Source organism: Haliotis rubra, unplaced genomic scaffold (genome assembly GCF_003918875.1).
Source record: "Haliotis rubra isolate DU_JTF1 unplaced genomic scaffold, ASM391887v1 Scf465, whole genome shotgun sequence".
Classification (NCBI taxonomy): Eukaryota; Metazoa; Mollusca; class Gastropoda; order Lepetellida; family Haliotidae; genus Haliotis; species Haliotis rubra.
The window spans coordinates 540-13,982 of record NW_025767152.1 but is presented as its reverse complement, the minus strand read 5'-3'; the positions used below and the strand labels follow the sequence as shown (position 1 = coordinate 13,982).

The following is a 13,443-nucleotide window of genomic DNA, read 5'->3' as shown; positions in this document are numbered from 1 at the left end:
AATCCTTACAGTTTTAATTACCCAAGTGACACAGAGATTGTGCTAAAACCAAGATGTGATTGAATACAATTTTAAGACATTATATATGTATTTTCTCATCTTTTTTTAGGATTTTGCCTCTAAATGACAATTTCCCCAAGGTTGATTTTGCTTGTGTTTTCCATGGTGAACAAGTACCCTATTTGGGTTCATTTAGTCATAAAATTTTGCTTGTTATACTAAATGTCCGGGTTTCATACAATTTCTACTGGACTAGTGGGTACATATTGCTATAACCCTCTGTCATTGTGACACCGATGAAGGCCATACATAGGTTTAAGAGAAGGAGCAGTTGTTTCTTCACGTTTGGATCAGTTACACTCAGATACATGCATGTGGGGTTTTGTTATCTGCCCATAGTCTTCGTCTGTTATGAAAGCGTGCGATATTTACTGATTGTGTTATTTTGAGAAACAACTAGAGTTCACAATAACATTTTATCATGTTCAGCGTAAATGGTCCTTGGTAAATATCATGAACCGTCTCAAATAGGAGGACCTTCCACGCTGGCAGTCTCTTTGCTTGTTGTTGCTAAATGAATTTATACTGATAACTCAATTACCCAAATAGAAGTAGTAGTACACATTTTATTGCTATGATTTAAGCTACATCACTGTACCATGACAAGGTAATTGTTGTGGTAACATTCACTGTCTAACTGAAGATTAATATTCTTGACACCTGCTTATAAATAGCGATCTAATTCAAATCATATACACTACTTTCTCGTACATGTATACACATGGAAAACAGTCCCTAATCCGGTATGGTTTAATTTGGTGTTGAATTTACGTTTGCTTAACATAATTACAATAATGTTTTGAAACAGATGTGTATCTTTATGGTTCGGCAGCATAAAGAGTTGTTTCAAGCATGCCTCTTACCACATCCATTTCAATATGTTGATACAAGGTAAGACAGCAACTTGACCATATTTGTTAAGTTTTTCTGTAACAATCAGGTAAAATCATATTCTTTGTCGGGATATAAGAAAGAAAGTTGATCCTACCTGACGACAAAGCTGTTGCTCCAGACGCCAATGCATTGTACACAATCATGCAGTAGATGAGACCTAGTGACGTGAAGTTGGACACAAAGGCTGCCGAGATGGTGGATACAACAAGCAGGGTGACTGATACCATACGAACATCTTCTTCCTTCCAGTGCTGCACATAAACGGACAGTATTGGAGTGATCGGCGTATCTCTGAGATTCTGCGTTCATACACGTTCAATTGTAGCATACCTTTTCATTATGAACGTTGTTTCTCTTTCGAAATATACATTTTTGTTTAAATCTCTAAACTTTGCACACGACGTAAATGCCTTTAATCCCGATTATCACTGTTATACTGCCATTCCGGTGATCGTAGAATTTTGTGGATACGGTTTTCACAACGTTTAACACGCTAAATACACAACCGTGATCAAGTAAAATATATTTGTGACTCCACGTAAATGCGTTGAACCCCGCATTTTCACGAGTTGTACTTCCATTCCACTCATTGTGAAATTTGTGAATCCGTTTTTTACAACATTTAACGGTAAATAAACGAGTCAATCACTACCGTCCATCTACCAAAATATATGCGATATTTGTAGGAACTTACAAATCTGATGGCGCAACCAACACCACACTGCCCAGTAGGAAACCCAGCATAAACAGCATCTGAGCATGAGACTTCGCCATCTTCACGTCGCATACCCATCCAAACTGAACGAACAATACTGGGTCAACAGCACCATGCAATGAACACTAAATGGAACGCCTAATTACACTATCGCAAGCCCAAATGCTCATTGGTTTTCATTTTCGATGGAACTATAAATTGAGTGAAATTGGGTTTAACGTCGTGCTTGAGAATATTTCGCTCATATGACGACGTGCATGCGTGTGTATGTGCGGCTTCTTGTACTAGCCAATACTTAAGCTGGTTTTATAGTGCTAGCCCACTGAGATACCATGCCGCAGTGAAGTATGAATACCCCACTCAGACACATTACATACTGATTCCGACCAGTCCTTGTTGTACCCATTAATGCCGAGGCGCCAGGCAGGGACCAACAAGTTACCATATTTTAACGTCTTTTGGTATGACGCGGTCGGGGATCGAACCTGCGACCTTCCGCTCTCCGGGCGGACGCTCTAACCACTACACCACGGAGGCGGTCTGGAACTCTAGAGAAATCATCTGAATATAATGAAGAAAGTGCCATGAAAAGATGTTCGTCATTTTTGCATGGTTTATAAGTTATAATGTACACGTTTGATACAGTAGCACTGTTTCCAAAACTACCCGTAATGATCCGGGTTACGGTAGTCGCCAGCAGCCCATGCCTGTCGTTAGGCTAACGAGATTGGGTGGTTGGACTCGATGACATGGATAATGGCCAACATGGTATACTGATTGCGTAGTTCGATGCGCATGATGTTATTCACTGGATTGTTTGATCCAGATTGGAGTATTTACAGATCGCAGACATGTAGCTGGAATATTGCTGTCGGCGATGGTAAACAACAAACAAATTCCTTAACCGTGTGACCAAAACGCTATAAATATTTCATTCTCCTATGTACCTTAGCATGGTGATCTACCTTCAGTTGCTGGCGATCTATAGCCCATTTTTACAATGTGTTTATTATCTATACTTTTAAAAGCTATCAACTAGTTTTAACTTAAAACTGTGATAATCTAGTTATTCTGCTGTCCATGGACGACAGGCTTCTTATTCCTAGTGTATCTAGCCTTAAAATTCAAATTCTCATCAAGATGTGACTGAAATATTGCCGATGTGACGTTAAATTGTAACTCACTCATACTTATCATTGCATGCTGTATTTGACTCGTATATTTATTTTACTGCTTTTACGATAGAAAAAAGGAGGGAGAAATGTCAACCTTCGTAACAATAGTTGAACCGAACTGCTCCATGTCGTAGACCCAGCTGTCACATTTACGAGTAGTATTAGTATACAGTGTTAAGCCCTCCCCGTCCCATTCTTCTGGTCGTGAATGAAACAGGAAGAGTCGTGTTGTGTCCATTCAATGGGCGATGTAAAGGCTGCATTGACGGCCCGTGCGTGGCTGTTCCTTTGTATGGCGTATGTGTCATTATCCCAATCAGGAAGAGAGAACACCTTGACATCAAATGAAATGTACAGTGTTTCAAAACAGTGTTTCAAATTTGGTTTTGACACCACGTCACTTAAACTATAAATCGAAGCCTCAGTATAAGCTTTTCAATACGATCTTGAACCTAGCGCATTTTAAACAGTCGGTGCTCAATGGAAATGTTTTGTAACATTATTGTAATGAATGTAGACAATAAGACCTTGAATTAAATCTCTTCATGAAACAATTCAAAGGACAAGGAACTAAACGAATTTGTTAATGATGAAAATGTGTGATCTTTGGTGAAAGTCCTGGAGGTATATTTCCTTATCTCAGAGGTAACAAGACGGACACTCCAGTAACAACTACTTATTTATACCTGTGATTTGGCACACCAAGTGTAAAGACTGTCATTATTGTCTGAATCCCGATTGATATGGTAGGGATACACAACAGGAAGTACAGCCTCTTCTGGTAGGGGCCAAAGTCACCAAGGAGCTTCACGATGTCTTCAAACTTCATCTTGGAATCTGAAAGATGGCTGAACAGTGCATTGTATTTTACTGTCGCATGTTTACAACAGACTGCAGGTCTTGTCGGAGGGCACAGACGACCCAGTGGTATGAATATCATAACGTGCTTTCTCATAATTTGGAATTAGTACAAACCTTCACTCACAGTTGAGATCAGAAAGAGTTAAATGTGACAAGGTTCAGACGAATTGGCATGTCTCATTCAAGTCGTTCAACCAATGAGACTGCTTAATTTCTCTCTTAATTGTATTATGTAACAAACACAAAAAATATCCACTATCTCTCCAGGGTTCGAATTTCGGTAAGTGTGTACTATACTGGACCCATTCCCGCAGTTCTCGCTATCTCAAAGAAAGATGAGTGAGTGATTGAGCGATATATTTCAGCCTTAAAAGCATTGCTGTTGGACCACAGAATACTATGATTGTTCGGATGTATACTAGCCACATAAAGAAACTATGCATTGTATAAATATTATCGCAGTTGATAAGTACGATAACTATGTCAAAGGTACATATAAACTTTAATGGAGGGATCATGAAACCATAACAAGTCGGGAGAATTTCAATTGAAAAGTCAATCACAATGACGTCACACAAGCGGGACACAAGCGGGACAGGGGTCAAACGACCATGTCACAAGCTCAGTATGTCCCCCATCGGCATTGAGAACAGCAGTGCATCGACGACGCATAGAGTCTATCAAACGTGCAAGGAAGGCTTGTGGGATGTCACGCCAGATTCTCTCAAGTTCTGTTGCAAGGTCAAGGACGTTATCTGGCGGATGAGGAAGACGGTGTAGACGTCGATCCATCTCGTCCCAAACATGCTCTATCGGGGAGAGATCCGGTGAATTTGCAGGCCAAGGCAGTAAGTCAACGTTGTGGTGTTGCAAGAAATCCATAGCAACCCTTGCCGTATGAAGGCGGGCATTGTCCTGTTGGAGATGTTAACCCAGGGCCATGACGTTGCAGAAAAGAATTGCCACAGGTCGAAGAATCTGATCCCTGTAGCCCACACCAGTTAAGTTGCCCTGAACAATCACCAAAGGAGTTCTTTGGCGTGCTGTTATTCCACCCCAAATCATCACGGAACCACCACCAAAGCGATTCCTCTCCAAGACACAGGCCTGTGCATAACGTTCTCCCACGCGTCTATAGGCGTTGACGTCCATCACTATGGGAAATGTTAAACCTGGACTCATCTGTAAAAACAACATTTCTCCACCAAAACAAGGGTCTGCGGACATGATTTCGGCACCACATTCGGCGAGCTTGTCGATGACGTTGTGTCAGGATAGGCCGTATGGCGGGACGTCGTGGTCTGATCCCGTGATGACGCAAACGTTGTGTTGGGGTGGGTACGGCGAAGTCCTGGGATGGTTCGGGCAGTCATCACTGCAGTCTGAAACCTGTGGCGAAGATGAGTCACCCTTATCCATCTGTCCTGTCTTGGCGTTGTTACACGTGGGCGTCATGAACGTGGCCGATCGATGACGTCATTTGTGTTCTGGTAGCGTCTCACCAGTGCAGAAATGGTGTTCCGGTGGCAGTGGAAAAGTGCAGCCCCTTGTCGTTGAGACATTCCCCCACGGACCATCCCAATGGCCTCATGACGTTGTGCAGACGTGAGCCTTGGCATGCTATGCGTTTCAATAGCCGTTTAATTTTTTTAACGATCGCAAGGGCAGAGGTTGGGCTTTCCAAAGTGACAGTATTGTGTGGCATTCATTTGCTCTGTTTCTCTTTCCCGGAATGCACGTGCAACAACGTATTGCACGTCTCAAGGACGAACCGGCTGACGTCACGGAACGTGGCACGTGCATGCATGTTGGATACATGTCACTGATCTCTGAGTTTAAATCCTTATGTGTCTACACAGGTTTGATAAGTGTAGATTTTAAATTTTTGTATGCACAGTTTCTTTATATTGCCTAGTATATTTGTACCGGATGAGCCTTTGTATGTGTGGCTTTGCACATGTGTTTTGATTAGTGTCGCTGGTGTGACCCGGGATATAGAGGATATTATATGAGTGCCCATGTCTTACTATATTTACGACACTCGTGCCTAAATGTTGGTATTTCCCGAGGCGAGTGCAAGGGAGATACCCATATTTAGGCACGAGCGTCACAATCATGAGTATGATATGGGCCCGAATATAATGTTCTCTTTATTAACAGAAGTCGTCAAATTTTCGGAGAATAAACTTTCAAACATAGGCTGTCTACCCGGCGTCGCTGCATCTAGTTCAAGGCAAAGTCATAGAAGAAACGTGACGTCAAATGCAAATTTGACGTCACGTCCTATGATAAAGTGATACTTTGCCCGAGGCATCGTCTGCAAAATATGATCTAAACGGTTGTAGTTTCGAATGGTCTAGCAACAGTTACTGTCAACAAGCTTTTTAAAAGTTACAACACAGCCTCAGAACGACGCCTATCTGTGCATACACAGACAAAACCATACTGCAATGCTAATGTCTAAGGACATCTTCATTTTACATTGAGTAAACTGTTATTATGGTCTACCTCGCCATACTACTGAAAGTAAATGATATCATCCTGTTAACAATACATTAGGCTTAGAAGCTGCACCTTTGTCTAAAATTAAGTATGGATATTACCACACTCAGACTCATTGAGCAATTCCCCTATCGCCCCAAACGAGTTTGGTCATGTGAATGAGTGGGAGTAAAAATGTACTAAGTAAAATTGAATTTGGTTTTACGCCGCTGTGGCACTACTCAAGCAATATCACGGCGGTGGACACTAGAAATGGGCTTAACACATTTTACCCATGTGGACATGAAACCCGGGTCTTGGGCATGACGAGGCGAACGCTTTAACCACTGGCCTTCACCACCGCCCCAAACATATGCTACGTAACACATGCATAAGTAACTTAATGCGATTGATTGACACAAAAGACAAAGTCAATTTGCCGCATCGTAGACGAGTGGGTTAGCCGAATCCTTTATCCCTTTGTCTTTGATGGCCAATTTGTCCTTTTCAGCTGAATAGTCAGGTCCACGCACGTCTCTTTTTAAATATGGCTAAGGTGGCAGCCATATTACATTTACTCATGTAGGCATGTATCTGTACGAATGAGGACCGCCTCCGTGGTGTGGTGGTTAGAGCGTCCGCCTGGAGAGCGGAAGGTCGCGGAGTTCCATCCCAGAGAGCGGAAGGTCGCGGGTTCCATCCCAGACCGCGTCATACCAAAGACGTTAAAATATGGTACTTGTTGGTCCTGTCCGGCGCTCGGCATTAATGGGTTCAACAAGGACTGAGATCGGCTCAGAGTCAGTATAATGTGTCTGAGTGGGGTATTCATGCTTCACTGCGGCATGGTATCTCAGTGGGCTAGCACTATAAAACAGCTTCAGTCTGGGCTAGTACAAGCAGCCGCACACACACATACACACGCACGTCGTCATATGAGCGAAATATTCTCAAGCACGACGTTAAACCCAATTTCACCTCACCTCACCTGTACGAATGAGTGAGTGAGTATGGTTTACGCCGCTCTTTGCAATATTCCAGCAATATCACGGGACACCAGAAATGGGCTTCAGATAATGTACCCATGTGGGGAATCGAACCCGGGTCTTCGGCGTGACGAGCTGACGCTTTAACCACTAAGCTACCCACCGCCCTGTATCTGTACGATCTTTGATATGGGTATGTGTGCAGGCGCGTAGCAAACCAATAGGTTGGAAAGCTTTATATTTAGATACGGCTTGTGTAAGCCCGGTTTTATATAATGATAGCTACGCCCCTGGTAGCTATTGAACGAAACCCTAAAGTAATAAGACGGCATTTCATCTACAAATGTGCATCAGTTTAATTGCCCTTTGCACCCAGATAAAACCTATATTGGGTTGAGGTGCAGTCAGACCCTTTCTGCCGCGATTTCGGATAGCGTTATGCTAGATTGTTTGATCAAGTTTGCAACAGAGGTAGGTTTTCAGAGAGTTTTGGGTGGAGATAGAGAGGGACATTTCGCCTGTTTGTGATGTAACTGGAATCATGGAATGACGCTGTTTTGTTTCTGAAGATACGGAGGGTGTTTGTCCTTTGATTGTTGCATCTGGTGTAACTCAGAAGATTAAAGCAAGATTATATTTGTTTTGACCAAGAATCAATTGCGCCACAATATTCAAGAGAATATGCTATGTTCATCCAGGTGATATGAGGGTTTTAATTCCTGGTTAGAATCAATAATCGGCAACTCGTTGTTCAGGGGACCATAATTTGATTTCATTGTCATACTGGGTGAGTTGCTTCTGAATCATAAACATATGCACATTACGTATAATATCAACTACTTGTTTCTCTTACACTCTATAGACCGCCTCCGTGGTGTAGTGGTTAGAGCGTCCGCCCGGAGTGCGGAAGGTCGCGGGTTCGATCCCCGACCGCGTCATACCAAAAGACGTTAAAATATGGTACTTGTTGGTCCCTGCCTGGCGCTCGACACTAATGGGTACAACAAGGACTGGTTAGATCAGTATAATGTGTCTGAGTGGGGTATTCATGCTTCACTGCGGCATGGTATCTCAGTGGGCTAGCACTATAAAACCAGCTTCAGTCTGGGCTGAGTACAAGCAGCCGCACGTATACATACACACGCATGCGCGTCGTCAAATGAGCGAAATATTCTCAAGCACGACGTAAAACCCAATTCCATCACCACCACACTCTATAACAACTGGATTATTGCTCCATGTTATATTAAACGACAAAAGAAGAAGCTGTAAGGTTAAGGTACACTCTGAAGGTAACATCCAACGTCCATACCAATTTGAAGTGGTATGTTATGGGAAAATAATAATGAAAGAGATGGAAAAGTGTTACGTAATTTTGTAAAAACAAAATAATATAATAAATAGAAAGTCTTTTCATTTGAATGCAACCCATTGGGTGTAAAAGTTTGATGTACACCGACTCTGCTTCATTAAAGGTTAAGGGCAGTGGGTTGGCCTTGTTGTTAAAACGTTCGCTCGCCACGTCAAAGACCCGGGTTCGATTCCTCCCATGGGTACAATGTGTGAAGCCCATTTCTGGTGTCCCCCGCCGTAATATTGCTAAAAGCGGCGTAAAACCATTCTCACTCACTCACTCATACTTCTTCATCGATCTGTATTGGGTGACATAGTAGTCGACAAAGTCATTTTAAGTGCTGCGTCCCAGACACCTATGATTGTGTGGGTTCAAATCTAGTTCCCCTCAAGGCGTTTGCATGAGGCTTGTCACATCCTATACAGTGATACAAAAATGTACTTGATTGACCATACACAAATCGGTACAATGTGTAAAGTTCTTGGGTCCCCGCCGTATTGATATTGTAAGAATATTGCTAAAAGCGACGTAAAACTAAACTCACTCACTCATTCACTCATTTTAACGGTTACTCTTGTTTTATCATTCACTAGCATATGTTTTCAATCTCTTGTCACCATTACAATTGGGTTAAGCATTGCCCTTCAAACATGAAAGCTAGGAACAAGGAACTATATGTACTCACAAATGGCAAGTTTGACAGGCTGCAACAAGGTCTTCAATGAGACGTGTGTTCAATCCAAACGTATCCCCCTTCAATGCCACGTCTTCAGTAATTCAGCTGTTGTGCCGTTTAGCAATAGCATGACTGTTCTCACAGATGTTACACCTATAAAACATGAGTTTGCATGACAAGTACATTATTACATATATAACATCTGGTTGTTGATAATGATATATGTAGTTGATATCATTAAACGATTCAAGTCATTGTTACATTTACAAATTATCAGTCAGACTGTGTTACACAGCCATCATCAGATATATGCCTGATCATAATGATGTTCAAATCGAATGACTGAATGCATCATTTCATTTATCATTTGATATGACGGTTCTGCGTACATCCGGTGCAATGAATTAATGATTGTTTCAAATAACGCCAGTAAACTTTCAGTCCCCATCGGTGTAACAGATGTGTTTTCAACCTTTGGGGGTAACTTTTCTGCAGTGCATGTATGTGTGTACATTTTGTCATACATCTTCCTGTAGTAGCGATAGTGAGTTCTCGACTGTTTTTGGATAGTGACTCCTTCAGTAAAACATAAATCTGGTGCTCGTAAAATGAATAATTCTTTTATTATTCAAATACATGGTGTAATGAGTGCCCTTGCTGTCCTAAATGTTACAGTTTAATTTGAAGAAAAACGTGTTAAAACTGCAAAGTGTACATGTCATTTTGTTTAAAGGATGAATTATGAGAGTGAGCTTAGTTTTATGTAGCAATATTCCAGCAATATCACGGAAGGGGACACCAGATATGGGCTTCACATGTGAGAAAATTGAACCCGGGTCTTCGGTGTGCCGAGGGCAACGCTTCACCCACTAGGCTACCCACCGCCTTGTATTATTTAGTTCGGTATGTGATACAACTTCATATGTGCAGTTGGCATATCATATGAACACATGACGGGCGACGAGGTAGAAGGTATGACTATACACCCGCTCAAACAAAAGGCATAGGTGAAGTGGATGTATGGAATTTCAAATGTTATTAGATTGTTATACATTGTGGCTTGCAATTATAATGCTCTTTTGTGAGCAGGAATATTGCCTTTATCCATCCGTTCTGCTTTTAGGTAGTGATTGGCAAGTTTGAGCAACACCAAAGAATATCGTCATGCTGCGCGTTGCCCGTTAATCAGTTGTCATTCGACGATCTAGAGACATTGCACGTCACATCAGTGTTCACCGTCAGTAGTTTTGCAGGCTGATATCAACAAACAATTCAATTCTCAGTAAGAAAGGCCACAAAGTGTTCAACCTCATATTACCATGGCAACGCATACGGGTAAAATGTATACACATTTGTGGTCATTTATTTATGGAACTTGGGGGTACAATGCGTTTGACGTCGTTGAGAATACGCCTATTTGTTTCATTTGAGGAAGATGCATACAGAATAGCATGTAAATTAATTAGGGTTATTCTATCATCTCAAGTCACTATGTGGATGTGACTTTAAATTTTAACTCACTCACTTCATCTCATAATTCATGTAGATTGGTAAATTGTTCTAGCGACTAGTCATGTGCAGGTTGTCACTCTCTTCCCGTTCAATGCACTGACACAGTGTACAGTGTTCAGTGTACAGTGTACACTTTCCTAAACGACGCGTTCACGAATCATAGGTTGGTGAATTGAGAAAGTCCCACCAGAAACTGATGGGTTTGAGTGTGTTTAGTTTTACGCCGCTTTTTGCACTGTTCCAGCACGATCACGGCTGCGGCGGGTTTGAGTGAGTGAGTGTGTTTAGTTTTACGCCGCTTTTAGCACAATTCCAGCAATATCACTGAGGGGGAGGCGGGTTTGAGACGTACAGCTAGGTCGATGTTATTATTAATAATTTTGGGTAACATCTAGTTTGAATATCTACGAATCCTCTTGGCACCCATGAAGGGCCACCTCCTCGTGGTGGGTGCTGGAGTCACGCTAAAGCGCCCTTCAACCCCCCGTTGTGGACCCGGGGGTATATTTGGTCCACCAACCTGTTTGCCGTGGGTTGCGCCCCTGTGTCGGTGGAGGACGGGAGGCTGGTGGTTGAGGGCACTGGAACCAGGACCAGGTGTTCCTGTTGCCCAACACACCACTTCGCCCCTTACTTCACCTAGACGGGTGGTTGAATGGGCCCGGTTCAATCAATCGGCTGGTCACCCAGGCCCTGTGCAGTGAATATTATTGCACATCTTTTATATATTACCTTGGTCTTGGCTATTCTAAATTCCAATTATTCATGTTATTCTATTGCCTTGGAGTCCTATGCCAGAAGGCGGTGGCTCATGGGCCAATCTGGCTTTACTGACCTCCGGGTTCTAATTGTCTTCAGACAACTGTCATGGGCGGAACCAGCCTGACTTTTATTCTGTTTGACAATATTAGCTTCCTGTGTCTGTATTGCTTGAGTATAACATCCCTGTAACCCTGGTGTTTCGTAGTCGGTTTCCACTTCGACACCGTCCTTGTTGACACTCCATGGTGGGTGAGGAGCAGGGATGTTGAATTTACATTCTTCATTATGGCTACCCAACAACCCTCTGGTTCTCGTTCCAAATCAAAGAGAAAACATATCGATTTAGACTTTGTCTCGTCTTCTGATGATGAATCAGGGACAACTAATTTGGATTCTTGGCCCTGCGTTTCCTGGTTGTACAGGGAGCGGATGGACAACCACTGCAACTTAACCCTTTTGCTGTATCTAAAGCTATTGCTGGAATATGTGGTGATGTGAAAATGTTACTCGCCTCAGAACAGGTTCCTTGCGGGTGGAGTGTGCCAGGAAGCAACAATCTGTCAATTTGCTCAAAGCAGGACAGTTTGCAAACACTAGGATTGAGGTTTCGCCCCACAGAACACTGAATTCTTGTAGAGGCATTGTCCGCGATAGGGCAAAATGTCTTACTGATATGACAGAAGTAGATATTGCAGCGGAACTTCAGTCTCAAAAGGTGTCACGTCAGTGAAAAGATTCACACGAAAAGATGGTGATAAGTTTATCAAAACCAATACGTATCTTTTCACATTTTGTCTTCATCGCTACCAAAACAATTAAAGCTGGATATTTCAACATTGAGGTGGAAGTCTACATCCCGAATCCTCTTCGGTGTTTTAAAGTGTCAGCAGTTTGACACGGTGCTACTGGCTGCGTAATAATTCTCAAATATGTTCTCGCTGTAGTGGCAAACATGACAATGCTGACTGTACAAGTGACATCAAGTTAATGCAAATTGTCATGAATTATAAGTGCTTTGAAGACAGAATTGATAAGATTGTTGCTTCCTGGCACCTCCACCAGCAAAGGAACCTGTTCTGAGGTGAAAACAGTTTTCACATCACCACATATTCCAGCAATAGCTTTGGGTAATAGGGTTAAGTTGCAGTGGTTTGTCCATCCTTTCCTGTACAACCAGGAAAAGGGGCCAAGAATCCCAGTGATTTGTCCCCTGATTCATCATCAGAGAAGACGAGACAAAGTCTAAATCGATATGTTTCTCTTTGATTTGGAACGAGAACCAGAGGGTTGTTGGGTAGCCATATTGAAGGAATATTAAGTTAACATCCCTGCTCCTCACCCACCATGGAGTGTCAACAAGGACGGTGTCGAAGTGAAACCGACTACGAAACACCAGGGTTACGGGATGTTATACTCAAAACGTAGGGCCACAGGAAGCTAATATTGTCAAGCAGAATAAAAGTCAGGCTGGTTCCGCCCATGACCGGTTGTCTGAAGACGAGTGGGGAACCGGAGGTCAGTAAAGCCAGATTATTTGCAGGCCACCGCCTTCTGGCATAGGACTCAAGGCAATAGAATAACATGAATAATTGGAATTTAGAATAGCCAAGACCAAGGTAATATATAAAAGATGTGCAATAATATTCACTATGCACAGGCCCATTCAACCACCCGTCTAGGTGAAGTAAGGGGCGAAGTGGTGTGTTGGGCAACAGGACACCTGGTCCTGGTTCAGTGCCCTCAACCACCAGCCTCCCGTCCTCCACCGACACAGGGGGCACAGCCACGGCAAACGGGTTGGTGGACCAAATATGCCCCGGAGGTCCACAACGGGGGTTGAGGAGCCGCTAGCGTGACCCAGCACCCACCGAGGAGGTGGCCTTCATGGGTGCCAGAGAGTTTGTGAATATTCAAGTAGATGTTACCCAAGTGTGACCGTAACATCGACCTGGCTGTACGTCTCAAGC

At 42.9% G+C, this 13,443-nt stretch overlaps 1 long non-coding RNA gene across 1 annotated transcript; it reads right to left on the bottom strand.

Moving 5' to 3' along the window:
• Positions 1–1,183: 1,183 nt before the first annotated feature.
• On the bottom strand, positions 1,184–3,020 carry LOC124290434. The gene is made up of 3 exons (XR_006901928.1): positions 2,939–3,020; positions 1,649–1,752; positions 1,184–1,205 (listed from the first exon to the last, which is right to left on the bottom strand). It is a non-coding gene; the product is annotated as an uncharacterized LOC124290434 (long non-coding RNA).
• Between the last annotated feature and the right edge of the window lie 10,423 nt (positions 3,021–13,443).